The sequence below is a fragment of the Haliaeetus leucocephalus genome, unplaced genomic scaffold (assembly GCF_000737465.1).
Source record: "Haliaeetus leucocephalus isolate CR32 unplaced genomic scaffold, Haliaeetus_leucocephalus-4.0 Scaffold262, whole genome shotgun sequence".
Lineage (NCBI taxonomy): Eukaryota > Metazoa > Chordata > Aves > Accipitriformes > Accipitridae > Haliaeetus > Haliaeetus leucocephalus.
Window position 1 is genome coordinate 5,696,415 of NW_010972698.1, and position 20,899 is coordinate 5,717,313.

The 20,899-nt window shown below is 38.3% G+C and overlaps 1 protein-coding gene across 2 annotated transcripts in view; it reads left to right on the forward strand.

The window, feature by feature from the left end:
• The window catches only part of GRIA3 (glutamate receptor, ionotropic, AMPA 3), a 152,821-nt gene that overhangs the window by 46,555 nt on the left and 85,367 nt on the right, over positions 1–20,899 (forward strand). The gene's annotated exons all lie outside the window — the stretch shown is intronic.

Below are 20,899 nucleotides of genomic sequence, written 5' to 3' on the forward strand. Positions count from 1 at the left end.
TAAAGGAGCGCAGCCACACCATACACTGCATTGAGCCATACTACCCAAGGCCAAAGACAAATCCAAGTTGCTTTGTTCGGTTGTGGCATTTTTTTAATCAGCACTTATGTGTTGTGAGCATTTAACTGAGGCTCCTTTCCCCTTTGTAAAGCCACTTCTGGCTATTGTAGTTTAGCCTAATGAAATGGCGACTAATCACTGAAAAGCCTTTTCGTTCCTTTCATTTTCTCCTTAATGGCATGGTGTGCAAAGCAGTCTCAAAGACAATGGCTCTGAGCTGTTCTTAAGCTGTCTAGTTCTCAGAGCCATAGTTAAGAAGACTTTTCCAGAGAAGAAAATGCATGACAGTGGTCATTAAAGATTTTCTCAGGGTACTTTAGAATATTTTAAACACTCTGAAGCCATCACATAAATATGGCAAATAATGCAGGCACTTTCAGGTGTCTTTTTAGCAAGGTGTTTCATGCTGATCACTCTAAGGGCATAGTATTGTCATTTTTGTAGCAAAGGCTATACATGACCTTGTAAATTTATACTGGGATTCCCTTGGTGATATAAAAATAATGATGTAGTCTCAGAATTAACATGGGAAAGCGTTTGCTAAAACTCTTGGGTGCCTTCAATTCAGTACGAGTGGTGTAGTTAATACCCAAGTATGGGTGGTTCTAATGGGTGAATACATAAAATATTAACTATAAAATGTTGGATAAAGTTGTGATATAAACAATATATTTTCTCTATTGGACATAATTTTCAGTTGCCATTATGTCCTGCTGAGCCATCTAAAATATATGAAAGAATCCATAATTGTCACTGCTCTTTATGAAATGTCAAAGTCATATACTATGTTGACCTCAATCTATGTGCATTAATTCATGAAGAATTTAATTAGATGAGTTTAAGTCGGAACTGCAGTATAAAAACCTTTCAGTGCAGTTTAATTATTTTGCCAGCATTATATACACATAACACCATCGTAGTCTAGACTGGATTGTGTCATGATCTGCTCCTAAGACTAAAGATATTGTAAATGTGTTTCTAGATCAAAGAGTGCTATTTGCTGCAATCTCATTTCTCACTGGCTTTTTTTCCCCTGCTTAAAAAGGGGGAAATTATGATTTTAGGAGCAAATATTAGTCTTCAGTTTGTGTAGTTTAGCACATCTTTTATTAGCAAGCTAAGGCTTTATTCTTTGGAGGGGGGAGAAGGACAAAAAAGAGGGAAATGAAAAATAAAGCAGCCAGTCTTTTGACATTGTTTGGCTCAGCAAGAGCAAACCTTTGAGTTGACTACACCGGTGTCAGTAATTGCTCTGTAGATAGAATTGCCTATTGCTTAGTAGTACTAGCATTATTGATCAGTTGTTTTTGCCCATGAACTGACAATGATAACCTCAAATTAGATCAAGTTTTATTAAAGAAATAAAATCAAATTATGCCCGGCTGTAGACAAATAATAATGAGTTATGTGAACACATAATTATTGCAATAACATTTTTTGCAGAGATTTCTTGAAAATAAACCCCCAAACCCTCCTGTTTGGTTTTTTTGTGTCATTTGTTAATGCAGTTCTCTCCCTCCCTCACCTACACTGGTACTGTGGAAGCCTACTTATTTTTAATGATATCGTAACAGTTGCCACAAAGAGGTGGGGAGATGGGGGCAGGAGGGGAGATCTGAGCTTTTCTTTGAAAGGGGTGCTATATGATGGGGTGAATATATGGATGCATAAGTTATTGCAGCCTCAAGGCAGCAGTAATTTATGCACTGACAGTTTGAGTTTCATGCTATGCTATTTTAAAAAAGCATTACAAAGTAACTGCCTCTGTTACATTAGTGTATGTGTTGGTTTTAGAAGTATTCCACATCACTGAGACAGTTTGAACACAAACATTTGAGAAACATTCATCACAGTGTGGCAGTTGTCCTGTTTCAGTAAGAAAAAAAAAAAACCCTAGCAATTTAAAAAGGATAGTTATTTTCCACATTTTAAAATGAATTTGGGTACCCTGAAGGATTTTTCAGGGTTGTTTCATTGCTTATTTTTAGATATGTTGATGGAAGTGAAAATTGTGGCTTTAGATGATGCATGTATATTGTATTAGTATCGTTATTATTGTAGTTGTCCTCTCTGGATCCATTTAGCTACACTTCTCAAAGAATGCAACAAAATGGATGTGAATGGCATACATTTGAATAATGACCATTTTGGTTTGCATGTTTTCCTTATGCTACAAATCAGAGAAAACTCTAGCTGCACACAGCATCCATAACGTTTAAGACCAAAGAATGCTTCCCTTTTGACATGAACCATATAATAATATTTATGCATTAAAGCACCATGTCCTTACAAGGAAGTATTCGACTTGGCTGTTTGATTATGAATTCCCATTTATATAGCAGTAATTTCCATTAGTTTAACAATTATTATGAAACTACACATCTGGAAGCATAAATAAGAACAGTGGCTTCAAAAGTTTGAAGTCTATAGAATTACACTGAGTTTTCATTAATAATATATATGAAGCCAAACAAATTAAGTGCAAGCAGCTGTAGACCATTACAGTTTAGATTTAATTTAAGTAATCTCTGGATTGACCTTCTTCAAAAATGGGCCACAGTAGGCAATACAAATACATCATCGTCTGTCTTATAGTGAATTTTAGATGCCAGCTGCATCCTCATAACACTTTATTTGGTCTCCTGTAAAAATTATAGATAAAAAGATAATGGGAGCAATGATATTTGTTCTTAAGTTTTAAGTGCTATTCATTTTGCATAGATATCGTCTTAGTTTATGGGATATTCATTTGCATTTTTCTGCAGATAGTGTTTTTGTGACTTTAGTGACCTCCCTCTGACTATAAAGCTGGATTTTTGTCAAAATGTTTTTAACATTAAAACTTTTACTGCAGGGGATTCAGACTGCTACTGAAAGTAACCAAGTTGGTTCAGTTGTGTAAAAATCAGAATATGCCTCAGAGCATAGCAAAAGCCATTCATTGCATTTCTTTGAAGTGAAGCAATGCAGATTTGCACAGATGAAGATTCGACCTTATGTGTTTAAATATTTGAAACAACGAAATTGTAATGCAGAGATAAAAACGTGTACAAAATCATTATTATAAAAGAAGATGAAAAATTCTCCCATATTTTGATATGCAAGTATGTTCTTTTTTCCAAATCCCAGATAGGTAATTTTTAGGACTTCACATGAATAATGGATGCTATTTAAAATGTTTCCTTAAGAACAGTGAGTTCATTGTATCAATAATAGACAATTTTCATTGTGGGCCAGTTTGTAATATTTTGATTGTCATGTTTTATACCACTCTTGAGGTCAGATGGTAGAAATCCACTTAATTGTTGTATTTAACCTGCAGACATTACTGAAGGTGGGGAGTGAATACATTTTTGGTTTTTGTTTCTACATCATCTACCACATTGGGGGTTCTTGAGAACTACTTTAAACAAAGAGTTGCTGATTATTATACTAGAATAAAGGGAAACAAGAGAGGCTTCAGTGGACATCTTGGTAGAAAACTGAGAATTAGCTTCAGTTTTATTACTTGAGCTGTGTTTATATGAGTTACAGTATGAGGAATAGTGGCCCCAACTGTCACACAGGGACCAGAGTCTAGAAGCAATAAAAACAGAAATCACTGTGTCACAAGGGAAACTAGTTTTCTGTAAACTAATAAAAATGATGTTCTAATGTGTGATCCTTCAGGGATTTTTAGGGGCATATTTGTTAAAGAAATGCTGAAAGCTTTCCCTAGCTTTAGTCTTTTTTAATGACTGTCCTTTACAGAATATTCCTTGGTGCAGTACCTTCTTCTCAAGTTACTATTCACAGTCTTTTCTCATTTCCTTTCCAGGGCTTTCTGCTTTATTCTGTGATAATGCAGCACTAGGTTCTTAGGCATAAGTAACAAATTTATATTTTCTCTCTTGCCTGACAGAATTAAAGCTTAAAAAGAAAATTTTTTTCAAGTTAAAGTCAGGTGGAACCTGAAAGGAGTGGGAAATGTTGAGTGAAACAGAAATTACAAAATTCATTTTGGACAAAGCTGAAAAGTGTTAGTTTATCTGCAAAAACTCTGGTCCATGTTATTTCAAGACTAACCTTTAGTTTAAACTTTGTTCAGATTTTGAAAGTAAAAGTCATTAACTTTCATTTTGAAAAATATTTTCTTCCATTTTTTTCAGCCAGAGTTATAAATTCAGCTTGGCCTAAATTAACTTGTAACTGTGGTCCCTTCCTCTCCTAAAGGTCTGTTCTTCCAGTAAATGTAATGTTAATTGAAAAAAATTCACCAGCTCTATTACTAAATTAATGGAGCTGTAATTGCTAACGGGACGCTTCCCTAACTGTTAAGTGAAGTTATATGCCCATATGTGACTCATGCAGGGCATCAAAGAACATTTTTAATTTATTTGAGAGTGGTCAATGGCCACACTTTATAGAAGAAAACCAGCCAGCAATAAACACGCTGCTTTTTGCCAAAAAGAAATGTATCAGAACATTATTTTAGCAATCTCCACATCTCAGCTAAGTACTATATCATATTATTCTGTGCAAGCATATAATTTTACTGAGACTAGAATAATTTGCATACCCACCTTCAATTGTTACATCCACTTTTTGTTTTATTTTATTAATAACTATTTAAAAAATAATAAATCACAGTTAAGACACTGTAAACATATTATAAATATGTTCCCGTGTTAAATTTGGCCAAAACCAAAATGGATATTTAGCAATGATTTTTAAATCATTAAATTATGGAATTATTGCCCTTCTGCATTATATAAAATTACTTGGCATTCATTGATCATTTATTGGTATTTATAAACATGTCCTAAACAAAAAGCATGAAATTATCGTTACACATTTTTCTAAGACAAATATAACAGGTTTTGATTAAAATTGTTCAGGTGCAGAGCAAATGTTTTCATGTTTGTTTTATTTTCTGCTCAGTGTAGTCTTGTCCCTGTGACTTTTGTGTACTGTTGTAGTGTTGATCATGCATTGTAGTGTCTTTGTAGACTTCTTAAACGCTGTTCACTTAAGCAACAAGTTAGCAAAGTGAATAATAACATATTATTTTATCAATGTAAATGAGAGATGCTTTCCCTTTGCCCCAGGTGTTAGTTAGGAACGATTATCAGAAACAGATGTCTGAACCATGCCTATTGTAAAGAGCTATTTAAGAGCTAAGGCTACTGAGAGTAGGTTCTACCCACATGGAGGAACCATCACACAAGAAGCTAGTTGGGTTTGCTTGCTGTCATGTTTCTTGCATGGTGCTTTCCAGAGAGTCAGCCTAATCGCTGTTATTTTTGTCTCATCAATACAGAAGATGAATAGTGCTGCGGCACCACGGGAGTCAAATGAAGCCGTGGTACATAGTTGCATCTTCTAGTGGTGAGAGTATTGTTGTGGATGGGGTAGATGAACCTAGACAAAATCTTACGTTGAGGCTGTCTTATCTCTTAGCCCCGATGGCATGCATCGTTCGTTCTGATGCTAGTCCTTACAAACGCCATGATAAAAATCCCATTAAAGCTGATGAGAGCTTTTCCTTTGTCCTATTCAGTCTTCAAAGCAGAAATCCTAAGCAACTGGATAAAGGCTCCAAAATCTGTTAAGCTAAGTAACAAAAAAATACACTGCAAGGAAAGCAAGCTTTTTTGTACTCCTTGTGGAGGATGGAGAAGTTGGTGTCTCTTCCATCAGCTGTGGCCCTGATGGTAAAGGACCATGGCATACTATTGTATTCTAGCAACCAGCTCTGACACAGTGTTACAAGAAGTGGCCCTTTCCAGACTTCTGGTCTTTTTAGATGAAATCAAATTGCAAGGTAATGCCAACTTTTTTCTTCTGCAGTTAATAGAAATGTATAGTTTAAAAGGCAAGCCTTTATACATTGGGGTCTTGTTTTCTAATGGTGCCTGGAAGAGACTTTATGCATGAACTGTGCTTGTTTCACTAATTGGATTGTTGCATTCAGCTGCTGTGAGCTGCTTTGACAATACCCAGTGGAGCCTCTACCTTCTGTGGGCAAGGGTACAATCATGGTGCATCAGTTTCACTGCAACAGTAGCTTTGTTAAAACCGTCACATTTGCTGACCATTCAATAAAGGTCATTCTGTTTGTGACAGAACAAGCCAGCCAGAAAAGAATTACACAGCTTCTGGCCAAAAAAAAAAAAAAAAGAGTAAGGGCACCACAGCAATATTTTGTCTTTTAAGATCTCTCCCTTTTTTTCCTTGGGATTCTTTCCAAAGAAATGAAGTGTATTATCCATGTGACTTTGCGGAGAAAGAATATTTGAAATAGCCTTTTAGCAATGCATCAGCTGAGGTCAGTATGTGTATCTCAGATACAGGTGTTGCAGTTTTATGTACTATGCAGTGCAGAGGGATGCAGTCTGTATATCCAGCAAAGTAAGGAAAAGCTGGCTTCCACCACATTCCACCTGAGTGTGGAACAACTTCTTTAATGCAGTCTGAGTGCTGCCACATCAGAGGCTTCATCTCCCACCTTCCTTTGTGCTAGTAATGGTGTTCTGGAACGCTTGGGAGAGAAGCCACAATTTTGGTCTTCAGATGTCAAGAAGAAAATTTAAATCATTCTTTGAAAGACAGCTGCTGGTGCAGAAGCTCACTGAGTATTGCAAGGCAATCCCATGGCACCGGCTTGTTAAATGTGAATCCAGTGTGTGTTTGAAGATTATGTTCAATATTGTTGCTCTGAGGAACTATCTGAAGAATACAGGAACTGAAGCCTCAGCAGGGAGTGAAACCTTTCTCACATTGTCAATAATGAATGCTTATTTAAGAAAAAAATCAAGCAAGAAAATACGAATGTCTGATAGCAAGGAAGAGCTTTCCTGTGCCACACCAGATGTTCAGCTCCATGCAAAATTCCTGGAGAAGTCAGTGGGAGGTTTGTCTAGTATATTAGACTTTTCCGTACTGCTTGAATCACCTGTCTGTTGGCCATGAATTGGTCTCTGTGATTTCCTAAAAGATAATAATTTGGATTCAAATTTACCCTTTCTCTCTTCTTTGGCTATTGTAAAATCAACTCTTTTAAAAGATCTAAGTTAATCCTGATACGCTGTGAGAGCTACATACTCATTTCTTGTCAACAGACATGAGTTTCCACTTTGGTAACTGCTACTGGTAAGAATTAAAGTCTTGGTGGTTGAACACATCCATCAGAAGGAAGCTAAGAAAGATAATTGAAGTGTGTAAAGCTGACAAATAGACCTGAAGAGACATGGTTTCCAATTTTTTGTGTATAACAAAATAAAATACTGTTTTGCTTTATCTTAATAGTTTAATACAGTTAGCCAGTACAAGTTAAAAATTAACTTCAAGAGACGAACCATATTATTGTGTTCAACCAGAAATAATAAGGCACCAGCACCGTGGAAAAACTATGGTGTGTGCGGTGCAAAATCACAGAATCACCTTGCTGATGTGTGTTTAAGCATGTAAGCAGTTTGATATAGCACGTGATGCTGTTCCCTCCCCAGTGAGTGGCAAAACTCCCTGGAACTCTGTGGTGCTGGAGAAGCGCTCAGTGATTTGGATTAGGTGAATTACTTTGTGATTACTTTGCTTCAAAAGAAGTATTTGCAGGTCTAGATTGTAAGTAAGACTTCTTATAGCTGGTTCTGTGGCCATGGCCTGATCTCTGAGCCAAAGAATTATATGGAAAATATTGCAAATTGTTGGCTTTTAAGTTCTGAATGGCTTGGGGTCCTTCCTGTCATTCAGGTTTATACGCTTAGGTCTAAACTCAGTCTTTCTGTGAATTCTTTTAGGAATAACACATACTAATCTCTTCAGGAATATGGCTGGAATAGTCGCAAGTGATCTCTGAATTCCTGCAAAAATTCCACATGGCTTTAGCTGAAGCAAATTTAGGCTAATGTGGATTGCCAGTGTTTTAAAACTCTTTGCAGGGAATGGAAAAGTGCTGATGTAGAACATACACAGTTAATTTAGCTCTCTTCCTGCTTCACTCCCAAGGTGTTACAGTTCCAGGATGTAAGAGGGAGAATAAAGTATTACTGTATGTGAAAAATGAAGTGGTGGTGTTATGTGGAAAGCTGAGGAACTGGAATGTTAAGTTGTTTCTCTTCTGCTGTTCAGGATAGATAATGGGATAAATCCACTCCTCTCCGGAGTCCTGAGTACAGCAGACATTTGGGAGTCTGCTTAAGTTAGGCTGAAGGTCTGAAGTGATTTATCCTAGAGTACCTGAACCACTAGTGCAACATGTAATCAGTGGAGGAATAGATGAGACGTGTGCTTAACTGCATGGTGGTAGGACCATGGTCTCAGCCCTGTGTCTTTCAGCACACTTTTATTTTTAATACTCCCTCAGTTCTACATCATCCAAAGTGATAGATATGAATCACAATGGGGGAGGTAAATGAGTAGAAGCCATGAAGTGCAGCACAGGAGACAACAGTGCTATTTCTGAAAGATAGGAGTGAAGACACCAAGACTTTCATTACAGGCAGAGACAAAAGGGCTATCCAAAGAATAAGGACAGAGGTGCACAGTGTAGACCTTTTAAAACAGGGACAGAACTTTTGCTGCATTTTAAAAAAAAAAAAAAAAAAGAATCAGTGAAGTGATGGGACATACTCCAAACAGTGAGCAAGAAAATCTGGCATTGAGAACTAAGACCTTAGTGAGAGCTGTTAAGTGTAGCAGTACCATTAGAATGGGATTCTTGACCCCTTGATACACTAGGGTATATAGCACAGTCATAATAATCCAGTGTTTAAAGAATATACTTTCCAAATGTTTGCTTTCTTTTTGCAGGAACAACAATAATAGAACATTTTGCTGTAAAAAGAAAGATGTTGGCTTGATATTTCATTGCAGGGGGAGGGTTAGTTAGTATTGAGAACAATCAGATGGGACCAGCTCCCTGGAGTAAGCACAGGCATTATACTTTGAGCCTAGAACATCTGTACATTAATAATTAGTAAGGTTAGATGGAAATTTTTTATTGAAGTCAGTTCTGGTTGCTCACAGGCGTGACTGACCTGGTTTTCTCTTGCTTTTCATACCTGCACAGAGATAATTACAGTGGCAGAAAGTGTTAAAATAAATCTTATTTAGTTTACTTTGGAGGGGTGTAATAAGACTAAACAACAAGTGCCACCCTACTGAAGGAGAGCAGTGGTGGAATGAGAACCTTTTGGTTTAAAGTATTGATTCGCGCAGAACACTTAGAACCTTTCCACTCTGTATACCAGCGACCTCCCTTGTTCTGTGAAATCTTTCTCTGCCTGGATAACTACAGTAATGGTAAATTGAGTGATCAGAACTATCAGTGCTTGTTCTTCTAGCTGTGTGTACCATTCACTGTATTATTTTCTCCTTCAGATTAGATAATACTAAACTTTTTGCATATTTTATCATGTAGTTTGCTAACCATGCAATCAGACTTGTGAGGCTTTGGAGTCATGGAAGAGTAGTCATGCGTCAGTGTAATATCAAAACAAATGGAATAGAAGAGTTCTTTTGTTTCACTGAATATTGGCTGGAATATTCAAATAGCATATAAACATTTTAAATAATAGTAAACACTTGGCAGCATAATTGGGTGCAAAGCCCAACATAATTGGAGTACTGAGGCTGACTGGCCCCAAGGATGTGTTTGTTACAGCTTCCTAATTTTACAAAACAACTCTGAGAAAACATTAAGAACAATTTAATTTGAAAGTATGAAAACAGGCAGTTTGCAGTTTACATGCAACCCCTTTCTTTTGTAATAGATACCCTACTACTCTGCAACCTTGGAGGGGAATTTTCTGTCTCCCTTTTCTTCTTCAAGCTAATAATTGATGGTCTGCCTCAGATATGTGTACATCCCATTTAGTCAGGCAGTCCTTATCTGTGCACTTGTTGAACATGTTGCAATGAAATAACTAATTAACAGTGTATTCTGTAGAGAATTCTGTGCCACTTTTTAAGCAGGCCACAGAGTACATATTCTGAGAAGCACATATCCTATTTTCATAAGTGATTTCCAAAGGCACACAGGACAGGTCTTTCAGAGGTATTTAGGGTTTCGGCATACACATAGTCACATTGTGAAAAGCACCTCAATGAGATCTATGCCTGGCTGCCATTTAAGTCAGTGGAGTGCAGGTACCCCACCTGCTGAGATTCTTCAGCATCTGCATCTTAATTGCCTCTGAAAACCTACTCCTACCATACTACCCAAGTCACTTTTGAAAATAAAAGACAGATGCCTGTGAAAATTTTACCTGTGCTGCACTGTGAAGTGAGCCTGTTTCTGAGAGGATCATAGGCAAAAGTGTTAGTTGTTTCAAATACTCTGGTTATTACCATTTCTAGATCATTTAACAGAACCTTTACCATTTACCATGTGCACATGCAAGTACAAGATTTTTTTTTTAATGTTTATTGATAATATAAAACTAAGAAACATAGTTTTATGTATTCAATGATTTTGCTGTATAGTCATGGATATATATGGGTATATAGTCCAGGAGCAGTTAATGAAGATCTAGTGGCTATTAGTTCTTGAAGGATGCATAAACTTTTATTGATAGCATCTGTGTTTATGGTGATTCAGCAGTGTATACTTCCATTATGCTAATTTGGGGACAAATTTGAGGGTATATGTCTGTCTATCAGCAGGTCCTTTACATGCAAGACCAGTTTTTGCCCCAAGGTGCTCAAGTACGGTAAGGTTGAGCCTCTGCTGAAATTGCCTTTGAAGTCATGTAGGTTATTCCCTGAGTCCGGTTTCTCTGTGAAACTGGTATTTCTAAACCATCAATTATCAGAGCAGTAAATTAGACAAACTCTGCCTATTCCTAGGTAATATTACCTTTTCTTTTTGATAGATCAAAATTGTGTTATGCCTTCCTGGGCAAATTCCGTTTGTGGAGCATAAAAATGAATGGGATGGCACCATGGGCGGGGGGGCAAGGAATCCAATCCATAGGAAAAATGTCCTGGAAGGGGGAGTGCTGTAGTCACAAACTATCTTGGATGCTGAAGAAAAGACTGGATCTGAAGCCCAACCTTTGCTGATGTGTGGAGCCAACTCCAGGAATACTCTTCTTCTCCTTCCTTCCCCAACTGAGCACATTGAAACTTGGAGAGATAAAGCCAAAGCTAGACTTTTACATCACATTCCTGTGTCTACTTAGTGAATATTTATGCTTAAATGTTTGCACATTTCTATATAATCCAGCCTAATATTTCATCTGAGCTGCCTTCCTGAGCTAAATCAGGAATAGCATATTCAGTAACTAACCACAGAGGCTTAAATCTGGGGCTTTTTCGCCCATCTAAGGTTACTGGCTCCAACCCCTGTATTTAGAAGTTGCAGAATACAAAGCAGCAGCCAAAAAATATCCTGAGTGTTAGCAGAGAAGGGATAGCTAATGCTAAAATTCTTAATGATTTTTTGATACAATGAAAGAGACCTCTAATATTCAAGTAGGATTATAAGGTTGAGTAATAAAAGCAAGGCATTGTTTCCCCTTTAGTCTCTTTCTTCAATAGCAAGTAAAGACCCAGGATTTCGTGACTGGCAATGGGTAGTCTCTACTCTGTAGGTTAAGCGAGCCTGTTGTGTGTCACCACCCTGCAGGATAAACCAAGTCTTTTTGATACACAAAACATAATGCTGCAAGAAGGGATGGTGTTAGGTCAGTGATACAGAGCACTGAACCAGTACGTCCTCATCCTGCCCCCTCATCTGTGTGAAATGTTTTCAGAGGTAACTTGTTACCCCAAGCTTTATGCTGGGTTGGGTGTTGTATATTCATGTCACGCTGGTTCTCTGCTAACTTTGTACATTGTTGTCCTGTGGCCTCGCTACAGGACTAACCAGTTTAAAGCAGGACGGATGATATATTCGGTGCTCTGGTCAGTCCAGTAGAACTACACTTGTATGTTCAAGCCCAATTCAGACCAAATCTGTATTGCCAAGTAGCCTAGGAGGTATACAGACCTGTTTCGAATTAATATGAGGCCTTGTAATTAATGAATACATCATTGTTATGAAGAGAAATGCCTGTCCTGAAAAAATATAGGTAATAGTGCTATATAAAAACTCTGTGTTACTTGCTACTGGCAAAAAAAAGGCAGAAATGGCCAGCTGAGTGACTAAAAAGAAACATACATGCACACTGTGAGTATGGATCCATAAATTATCATTTATATTATCATAAAAACTCATTTAAATTTCAGAATATTTTTAAAATTGTGCTCACCCTTTGATTGCTATTTTTTTTTTTTTTTAGTGTTCAGAATAAATAAAAGGAAATTAACTTACGGGTTGAGACATGAGACACATTCCAGCTGCAAGGGCAATTAAAATGCTGGATACCAAAGGGTGAGATGTTGATGAAGAGAGACTTTGAAAGGCTGATAGCATCTGTTAATGAAAATTCTCAGAGGCAAAAGATTTGTTTGCTCAGGTAGCTTGAGAAGCAGAAAGTGTAGATAAAGGTTAGGGAGAGGAATAAATATTTTTCTAACATGATTGACTGAAGGTCAGATAGAAAGAATAATTTTACTATGTTTGAGGACAATTCAAATAGCATCATTTTTTCCAAGACATTTATCTGAGGTGAATCCAGGTTTTTTCTGTGATGAATATGTATTTCAATTCATAGTCTGATTACCATAATCTCCTGTGATTGTTTCTTCAAAGGAATAATATTTATCATTTTTTAGACTCAGCAGTTCCAGACATGTTTTTAAGAGAAGGCAGTCAGCAGTACTCTTGCACACTCATGCTAAAAACCCTATATGTATCATGGCAAAGAATTAATTTGTGTTATCAATAATTTTAAGTTTGCAGCATACGTTGAAATTACATTTTTAGCTCTTTAGATGATTGCAGTGATATGTGAGGCCAAGTTTTAACTATTTTCAAAATCCTCTGCTGTTGACAAGTGGTTAAGTTTCCTTTTTCCAGAACATTTATTGCCTATAACAGAATAAATGCACTAATACTCTCTTTTAGCTAAAAAAGTTATTTAAGCTTAAAAAAGAATTCATTTTTATTTCCTTTCTCAGATGATAATTCCACACAATACTTTCCTTTTTTAAGTCTCTTTGTAATTGTATCATGCTTGTGCAACTTTACCTGGAATAATAAATAATGATTTCTGTCAGTATCCCAGTTCACTGGGAGCGAGGTAGCTATTCAATTTACTCTAGCAAATAAGATATGAGGAAAATGTATCCTGAGATACCATAGTGATGTTTTTACTATATAATTTCAGTGGCTAGCATGTTTGTAGACAGTACAGGAATCTTTAAAAGTATATATTCAACTATGTTACGGCTTGAAATAAAAATAAATCTAGATATGAATCAGGAGAACCTGAATTTGAAAATTTGCTCTGTTAATAGTTCTCTGTATGGGATAGGCCAAATCGTTTTTTTATTATATGTCAAATTTATTATTTGCCTCTTTCATATGGGAATGTTGACAATAAAACTGTTAATTTGCAGTGCTTTGAGCGTTATTTAGCGTTGTTAACATTATTAACGTTTTTGTAAGTATTTTCTGGAAGCTGAATGACACAAAAACATCTTGTGTGAAGTGCACTGGTTTGTGTTAAGTGTAGACCACTCTGTGGAAGATACGGGCCCACATATGATATACTTGTGAAACAATAAAGCTGGGCTAAAATGCGTCATTAAGGCAGAGCTACGTCAGTAGTTTTGCAGGCTCATTGAAGAGAGGAAGGAAATCCCTATAGCCGTATCAATGTCAGTGGGAAGGCCAGCGTTAGCGTTACATGCAGGGGCAGACTTTTGTTTCTGAAACTTCTGAAAGACAGTGTTCATTGCACCACCTTGCTCAGACCAGCCACAGTCAAGCCTTGAGAAAGGTAGTTCAGCTTGGCTCATCACTGGGAAGCAGCACACTGTTCCATTATTTATCGGGTGGATTTTCATTTTCTGTTTTTCTCCAAGTTATATGATAGGCCAAATATATTTCCTCAAAGTCAGTATTGTCACCACAAGATAAGTTAAATTCTCCACGTTTTGCGACATCTGTGCATGGTCTGATTTTGGTTTTTGTAAGCTTTCCCTTTGACAACTGGCTTCACGTGGAATGTGGTACAGTTGTTTTGCAGGCAAGTTAGGTTTTCTTTTCCCGCCTGATAATTGCTAACTCTGTGATTCCTAATTAGAATCTTTTTGCTGAGATAAATATGTAAACACAATTAGATATGTATTTTTAACATGCAGTAATTAGCCTCATCGGTTGAGTGCTAGTCAACACATTGGGATTTTTGTTCTCTTTTAGTTTTTCAATTGCAGGTAAAGGTTGTGAGTGATACCTACGTGATGATACCTTACACAACTTCATTCTTCTATGTATTTTCTTCCATTGATTTCCACACGTGTTGCAAACACAGAAAAATTACATGGCATCTCTCTCTCTCAACTAGAAAGAGAACCTAAGACAGTGGAGTGTCATCCAAATGTGCCTGAAGTTAAGGACAGACTAAGGCCAAAGCATCTCACTTAGGCCCCACTATGGTCAACTTCATGGCATCTGACATCAAGAGGATTATGGCTGAGATATTTTCTGTTCACAGTAGCTCAGTCTGGTTTCTTCAGTAACCAATGCACAGGAGTAATGAAAAAAACTGGCTCTGGTGGTCTGAAGGGAGTAGTTGGTAATATCTGTGTATCTTGGTTTCTTCTTTTTTACCCAAAGAAACTTCTATTCTGATTATGTCATTCAAAGCCTTTTCAGCTGAAGGCTGGCCTGTTGCAAGCAGCAAGGCTTGGTGTGGACTCATTCTAGCTTGCTCCATACAAGAGGCAGTAACCGAGGCTGCAAAACAGTGTGGTCGTGGGATAGGAGTGCTCAAAGGTGAATAGAAGTGAAAGAAGCCACTACAAAAGGCTGCATCGAGGCAAGCTATGATACTATACTAAGGTGATGTTGTTACCTTCCCGACACCAGTAGGATGCAAGACTGTACTCAGCAGATGGTTTATTTTGAATTTGCTGATGTCACTTGGAGTGGGTCCTTGCTGGAAGTGTCCCTTGGAAGTGTGTCCCTTGCCTGGAGGGCACTCAGGGCAATTGGTGTTGGGCAGGAATATCACTGGAATTGAGCTCCCTAGATTTGCATCCCACTCTATGTGTAACAGTACTGTGCTTACTGCATAGTTATAGGTTTTTGGCTCTGCTGGACAGACAAAGACCACGACTCAGTGTAGAGCTTCACAGATGAAATCTCTCTGTACTTAAGCAGTTTATTTTTTTAATTCAGATCTCCTAAAGCTTGCAAGATAATTATTTTTAATGCTAATGTAGTTTCACCATTGTGCCATTTGCATGTAAAAAAGTTTTCCCTTGGGGGGGCTCTCCACTACTCCCAGGCCCGTGTCTCCCAGATCTCAGCATCCTCTGGTGACAGAATGCCCTCACTACTACCTCTGTCAGCTTTCTGATAGCATCAGTATCAAGAGTTCTTAGTAATAAGTACACAGAGGATACGCTACAGCCCATGCCCACTGGACAACAGAATGCTCTTCACCCTCTGTCACTTCTCAAAATACATTATTCCTTTCTCTGATTTTCTGTGCTAGTTCTTCTGCTTTCTCTGCACAATTGTTTACCTGTTATGTTTTCCTCAAGCAGAACATACTCTGGTTTTAAAGTGTTCCCATCTCATCTGTTTTGTTACCCATCTGCAACCTGACGCTATAATCACTCAATTATTATTCCCTTGGAAGTTATTTAAATAAAGATCTGCATAGCAAAGCTGAAACTAGAACACAGCTCTTTCAAAAAACTTGGGATCATATTATTGTATTGAGGTGTACCTATCTGTCCTACACCAGGAGACTTGCCCACATCGTTGTGAAAGTCATGTGAGTAAGTCCCCTTACGGAAGTGACAGCATTGCTTACGGCATCTTTCTGTCTGCCCTTGGTTATTGTACTCTTTGATCCCTTACTACATTACTCTCATTTTACACTGGCACAGCTTCATTCAAAAACACTGGAGTTGCACTGACCTAAAACTTGAGTAAAATGAGGGATGAGTTAGATGCAAGGTTGTTATGAAAGTACAGATCAAGGTGAAATGCATTCAGAAAGAGCCATAAACAAAAAAAAAAAAAAAAAAAAAAAAGGTCTTTTACTTGCGTTCAGCAGATCTGAATTCCTGCATGTTTAGCTGTATCCCATCCCAAGCAAATGCAGACCAGATGGTTCCTGTAAATTCTCCTTTAGAGCCAGGCAAGTTCATGTTCACTCAACCAAGCTGACATACCTATTTGTGTAGATTTCTCTGTTTATGGATGATGGGTTGCAATAATGTAATATATGTACAGGGGAAACTAGAGGTTTACTGAATAGAAAAAGCAGAAGAAAAAAATAATGTTAGAGTGTGTTTGCTACTTGGTCTAGAAAGGTTGTCTGCTACCGGCGTAGTGGAGTGTAACACTTTATATGCTGGTTACCAGATAGAAGTGATCAGATCAAAAACAGATGGAATACAGTTATTCTACTCTTATTCAATAATTTGAACTTTACATGTGTTAGACTGAAAGAGCACTCCAGTGTACTAGTCATTTGCTGCATCTCTTACTGGTGACTAAGTTAGTAGCTTGTTCCTTGCTTCTTCCCCTACTATAAAATTGTTAAGCAGACATAGGTTATGCAAAGCATACTTGCCTAACTGACATGTTTGGATTTTGAATGGTGGCGAGTGTTTTGAGTTGGCTAGTTGTTTTTTACTCACACCTAACGTGTTGATCTGTTTCCTTTTAAATTAGTGTTAGGCTCAGTGCCAAACACACAGAATATCCAAGTATATCTCAACTTACAGACCTCTGGTACACTTGAAATGTAAGTTGGTGTCATAGAATTCATATTTCTCTTGGGGAAGCACTTGCCTTAATGGCCTCCTTTTTGGCGAGTTCATTGTGCCCTGCTCAAACACAGCTCCACACTTAAATCCCTGAAGTTCACTCATAGGCCAGATGCTTAGTTCTTCACATCCTGTCCCAGATACATAGTTCAAAACACAAGTATTCAGATCAGAGCTGATGTTCATTCAGCTGGCACAAGAATGCTGCACACCAGGAAAATAGACCACTCAAAGATCTTTGATACTCAGCAAGACAAAAGAAAGAGGGACTGCAAGCAAATGCTCTTTCATTTCTAATTAGGAGGCTAAGGTCCAAGATCTTACAAGGAACATTCCAGAAAAGAGTGATTTACATAAGTGGTAGTTTTTTCTCAGTAAGTACTTTGGTGCCAACTGTAGGGGCTCATGTGATGCTACAGATGTTCCAGTGTGGTCATTTACTCATGACACATTAATGTTTGCTGTTATTTAAACAAGAGTAAGTTCAGTGATGTAGTATATAGAATTTCATATGGCTGAGCAAACTGCTCTGATGAATTTTGCTTACGTGGATGTGGGAAAAGTTTCATGAGCTTTCATAGATGCAAAAGAGTGAACTGTCCTCTTCAGCTGTGTTACCTAGGTCAGTTAAGAGATGCTTGTATCAAAGGGATGATGATCTGAAAGACTGAGGTACAGGCTTTGCTTCCCTGGCAGAAGTATGAAGATACTGGGTGAATTTATGTCTTAGTCCAGCTGCAGGGAGGACTGCCTAGAATGTAATTCTGTCTGGGTTGTTTGAAGTACAGAGAGAGCATTGCAACAAATAATATTTTCCCTGCTTTGAGGGAAATTTATATTGAGTATTTTCCCTCTTTGCAAGCTTCAGTCAGCAAAACTCAAAATACTTGTTTCAGCTCAATGAGAAGCTCGGCACTTATTTTGTTCCAGTTTTATTACTCTATCTACCTCCAGCCCAATCATTTTGCAGGCTGTTTAGATGAGGGTTAGCTCTTTTAAATCATCAGTATTTTAAGAATAAGCCAGACGACGGCACATTTGAATATTAAAGCCAGGATTGTCTAAGCTTTTAGTAGGTGCAAATCAGATTGACTTGTGAGATTGGATTCAAAGATCACAGGAGCAGCCCCTCCCCAGTACATGGCTAAAAGGGACCAAAACGTAGTATGAGTCTCTTACATGCCCTGGCAAGTATGGACATTGCCATCGTGTGACCAGACATGTTTGTAAATCAGTAATACCGACACGTTAATAATGTGGTGCAGTGAAGAGATGTGGTGCCATCAGACAAGCTAGCCTCACAAGCAGTGCTTCCAGAAAGGTGCATGCCTTCCATCCTGCTGCTTTTTCACATCCAAGGTATGACTAAGGAAGAAGAGGTTGAAAGATCAGATTGGGGTCAGAATGAATTTTTCCTGCTGCCTGTATTTCTGTTAACGACTAAAGGATGAACAACCTCTGAATTTTAGTAATGGCATTATGAACCTGTTTTGAGATGATCTCATTGCTGTCATCTTCTAGGAAGATGTCAGTTTTTCTTCTTATCTAATATTATTTGGCTTTATCGATTGAAGTAGTATGAGCCGGCAACAGTATTAATGAAAGCCTTTCCTGTATGGCTTCTGCACAGACCTGTGGTGAATTATCAGTCCTTTAGTCTTTTGGGATAGGTCTGATGCAGACCGTAGAAAAACTACGAAATAGAGATAGTTGGGGCGGCTGGCTGGTTTTCTTTAGGGTGAATGAGATGGGAGGCCCCCATGAGAGTTCAGCACCTCCAGGGTGCTCAGGGACAAGCACCTCTTGTGAAGCTTTCACACGGCGTGTTTACTGGAGGGGAGGGAATGGAAAAGCTCGGCATACAGGTCTGGTCACTGACATGCACAGAACAGGGAAAATAATTTCCCCGTTCGTTACCCAGGCAGTACCCCCGAACTGTCACAGCTTGCATTGTTATGCTAAGGAGAAAGAAAAGTTCACATCTGAAGATAAAATGGTCCTTTTATTTAAACAATCGCAGTGCTTATGTGACAGCTCTCTTAATGGTAAAGTACAGCTGGAGCCTGGAACATGTTGTTTACAGGAATATCACGTAATGAGTAACAATGTAAAATGTAGTAAATGGCGCTGAAGGTAATAGGCAGGGAGCGAGATCGGAGGTTGGGAACGGCGAACGCGTGTTTGCGGAGATGGGAGCGCGCTGCCTTCCTGAAAGCAGGAGGTTTGACCCACGCTTTTGTAAAGCAAGGGGAATGGGCTCTGTAAAAGTCGTCAGAGGACTGGCCTAACGAGCTGCCGCAGGAAGGGCAGGTGGTACTTCTCAAAGCAAGGACGGGAGAGGGAGAGGGCCCGAGAGAGGCGAGCTGGCACAGCACAGAGGGTGACCGTAGGGAGGATTTAAAGAACCGGCAAGGGCAGAGGGGACTGTGGCTGTAAAACTTGGTGTGACAAGGAGAAGCGGGAAGTGGAGAAGACAGAATCATGACGCTCTGGAACTTTTTCACACTAAGATTACCGTAATTGTATTTTCATGCATAGGAGAAAGGCTGCTGAGTAACCTTGCTCTTTTTCTCGAAAGGGTAACCGCTGACTAATGCACACACATGCAAAACCACACACACTCCCACCAACACAAACATGCAGTTGCACAGAGTTAGGAAAATTGCCCAGGTTTCTTCTGAGATATTCAAGGCTTGACAAAGTGAGCTCTGACTCAAACAGTGTTAACCGAAGCCGGGTGTATGGCAGTCAACCAATCGCATCTGCTCTCCAGCATGTTCATTTTCACTTCTTTCCTTGAGACAATTCGTAAGTTTTTTATGTGTTATTAGCAAAAAATAGAGCTACAGATTTTTTTCAAGTGTCATTTTTTTATAATATGTTGAACCATTTTGTTCAATTTGGAGTGAAAAAATAGACTTATGGACTGTTTTCTGTTGTTTACAGCAAGCTCAAGGTTCATACTTAGACAGTATATGAATGATGAAACAAAGTTGTAAATATTCATTACTTAGTGGAATCATATTTTTTTAAAAGCACATCTTTGTACACAAAGCATTTGTAAATCCCCGTTAGTGGTATTTACGTTCCCACATCAAAATTCCTCGTTTGCGGCCAACCAAATATCTTAGGCTTAGATCTTCCTCCTACATGTAATGGAATCACAATGCTGTCACAGACATCACAGCCATTTTTGTAAAATATGATGTTAAGGAAGACTGAGTTCATTGTACTATACATATGTAAATGCCTCCCTTTCAATAGTCTCAGGGGAAAGAAGATGCCAGAAAGAATTCTCAACCAGCGTACGTATTAATTGTCACCACCTTTCATGGGATAGTAAAGTGCATTCATACAAAGAAAAGCATTAAGAATCAAGGAGGCTGCACAGGGAAAGTGAGGGCATTTGAGTGAGACTTAAGGAAGTCACATGGTAAATTATAATAATCTAACTGCGATCCAGAAAATCATGCTTTTTCCTTGTTTGTGTCTGTAATGAGGTAATGATGCAGCTCCTCTGGCTTCAGACAGCCACTACAGATTTACAGCAGGCTACGGAAGATCAGACTGCAGCACAAGTTCTTTGTTATCGGCGTGCCCCACTATGGTATCTGAGTTCAGAATAGCTATTGGTATAATTCGAAGCAGTGAACATGTTGTTCCTCTGTAGCTCAAACTGCTTTCAGTTTCAGAAGCGTAGGGGACTTGTTATCACAGAGCACAATTAATTGATTGTTGATCCTGTATGTTTATGTGTTTGTGTGGGCGAAGACATTCTGAGCTTCTCAAATCTGGCTGTGGCTAAGAAATCCACAGTATGACTAAATGATCGGACTGAAAGTTTTGCAAATAAATTATCTGGACAGAAACACAGCTCACATGGATGCTTCTGTACAAAGAAACTCCACTGGAAGCTACTGTGTGTGCTTGAAGTAGATGACCTCTGTCTTTGATTGGCATC